Here is a 2,500-nt window from a genome sequence, read left to right as displayed (position 1 = left end):
TGCTGTCGTGGCATTGCCGGCGGGAAACAACACGCGCCACCTACGGTGACCGGCAGCTCCAACGCCAGCGCCACAGAAGGGCAAAGCCCCACTTGGGTGCAGAAGCGAACTCTCCCAGCACAGCGCACGCGCCAACACGTCCGCAGAGCTGCGATACAAACCACCTGCGAGAACCGCTGGGGGCGACCGAGCAGCAGACGGCGTCGCGACGCCGAGTGCCGGGCGGCGGCGCATCCTCAACGCACACAGTCCGCAATCGGACCAGCACACTGCAGATGTCCACCGCGCTTCGCACCGGGCTCGGCAGAACCCACTTTGGCCGCCTGGCGCCGCGCGCAGGGTGCGCCGGCGCATAGCTGGGACGCCAGCCGGGCCCGTCGGCCGGCGCTCCTGCCACTGGGCGCCCCCCACCAGCCGGCTGTAGTGCGTGCGCTCACGCAGCGCGCGGCCAGCACGCCGGGCGGCCCCCCCTCACCGGCCGGGGACTGTCCCGCCAAGCCACAGCCTCGTATCGCTTCATACCCACATGGCCAACTCAGGTTCGGGGGCATGGCGGGTACCGCCGAAACAACCGGTTCACAGATGTACCGATCGTCGCTATCACCGATGCACCTGCAGCGCGAACAACCGCTCAACAACTGATTTCCAGTTCATTTGCGGATCTTTGGCAGCAAACGTATACGTCAATCTACATTTGCGAAATCTACGATTCTGGCATGCCTGCATGTTATGTGTCACGACACGCTACATCAGCCCACATACACACTGCGGCATGTACACGAGAGAACACGTGGAAGATGGTCCGCGCACGTGTGCAATGTCCCTTGCGCGGTCGACTGTCAACCGGCCTCTGTAGCATGTCGCAGATGTGGAACGCGGTCCACCGTGCTATCATGTTGTGTGGGGCAATACGATTAAATAGGAAAACCCTCGTCGCTACATCAACAGACGGCTCACGCTGATTCCCGGCAGAGGGAGGAGGGGGGGGGGGGCCAACATGCAATACTTTCGTCCGTACCTACTTACCACATGTCTGTACGGCGTACAACAGTGCAATCTCGCTGTAATGGGGAGACGAGACAAGTAGCATCGTGCACAACATATGGCCCTTATGATTCGCCATTGTAGGGCGCAGCCGGTGTACGGTCAAGCATGTGCCACATTATGTCACTCAGTACGTAACGACGGATGATCAGTGTGGGTTACGCGTACATCAGCGGACAGTCCACACAGGCCGTACCACAACGTACACTGACTGCATCGACAACCGAATGCAACTGAACAGCTGCAAGGCTCATTTCACAAACAAACGCCTGACCGACCAGCTTGGAAGGGCAGGAGGGGAGGGCGATATTCGTTCTGTAGCGGTACACCCTTCCAGTGGTTAGCGGGACTGTGTAGAAAGTACGCAACACTCGAAAGACCTTTATGTGAGGGTACGCACCATGGCATCAAGAAATACACATGACACCAGAGGATCCAAGCAGTGAACTATGTTCAGAGGGTTGCTGTTAGGCAAAGCTACATTCCTGTGACGTTACATGTGACAGTTAAGGTGCAGTGTAAGTTAGGTTAAGGTGCAGTGTAAGTTAGGTTAAGGTGCAGTGTAAGTTAGGTTAAGGTGCAGTGTAAGTTAGGTTAAGGTGCAGTGTAAGTTAGGTTAAGGTGCAGTGTAAGTTAGGTTAAGGTGCAGTGTAAGTTAGGTTAAGGTGCAGTGTAAGTTAGGTTAAGGTGCAGTGTAAGTTAGGTTAAGGTGCAGTGTAAGTTAGGTTAAGGTGCAGTGTAAGTTAGGTTAAGGTGCAGTGTAAGTTAGGTTAAGGTGCAGTGTAAGTTAGGTTAAGGTGCAGTGTAAGTTAGGTTAAGGTGCAGTGTAACTTAGGTTAAGGTGCAGTGTAAGTTAGGTTAAGGTGCAGTGTAAGTTAGGTTAAGGTGCAGTGTAACTTAGGTTAAGGTGCAGTGTAACTTAGGTTAAGGTGCAGTGTAACTTAGGTTAAGGTGCAGTGTAACTTAGGTTAAGGTGCAGTGTAAGTTAGGTTAAGGTGCAGTGTAACTTAGGTTAAGGTGCAGTGTAACTTAGGTTAAGGTGCAGTGTAAGTTAGGTTAAGGTGCAGTGTAACTTAGGTTAAGGTGCAGTGTAAGTTAGGTTAAGGTGCAGCGTAACTTAGGTTAAGGTGCAGCGTAACTTAGGTTAAGGTGCAGCGTAACTTAGGTTAAGGTGCAGCGTAACTTAGGTTAAGGTGCAGCGTAACTTAGGTTAAGGTGCAGCGTAACTTAGGTTAAGGTGCAGCGTAACTTAGGTTAAGGTGCAGCTTAACTTAGGTTAAGGTGCAGCGTAACTTAGGTTAAGGTGCAGCGTAACTTAGGTTAAGGTGCAGCGTAACTTAGGTTAAGGTGCAGCGTGGGTTAGGTTAGGGGCCAACGTGGGTTAGGTTAGGGGCCAACGTGGGTTAGGTTAGGGGCCAACGTGGGTTAGGTTAGGGGCCAACGTGGGTTAGGTTAG

Source organism: Schistocerca gregaria, unplaced genomic scaffold, assembly GCF_023897955.1.
Source record: "Schistocerca gregaria isolate iqSchGreg1 unplaced genomic scaffold, iqSchGreg1.2 ptg001034l, whole genome shotgun sequence".
NCBI lineage: Eukaryota > Metazoa > Arthropoda > Insecta > Orthoptera > Acrididae > Schistocerca > Schistocerca gregaria.
The sequence above is the reverse complement of the archived record's forward strand: the minus strand, read 5'-3'. Positions refer to the sequence as shown.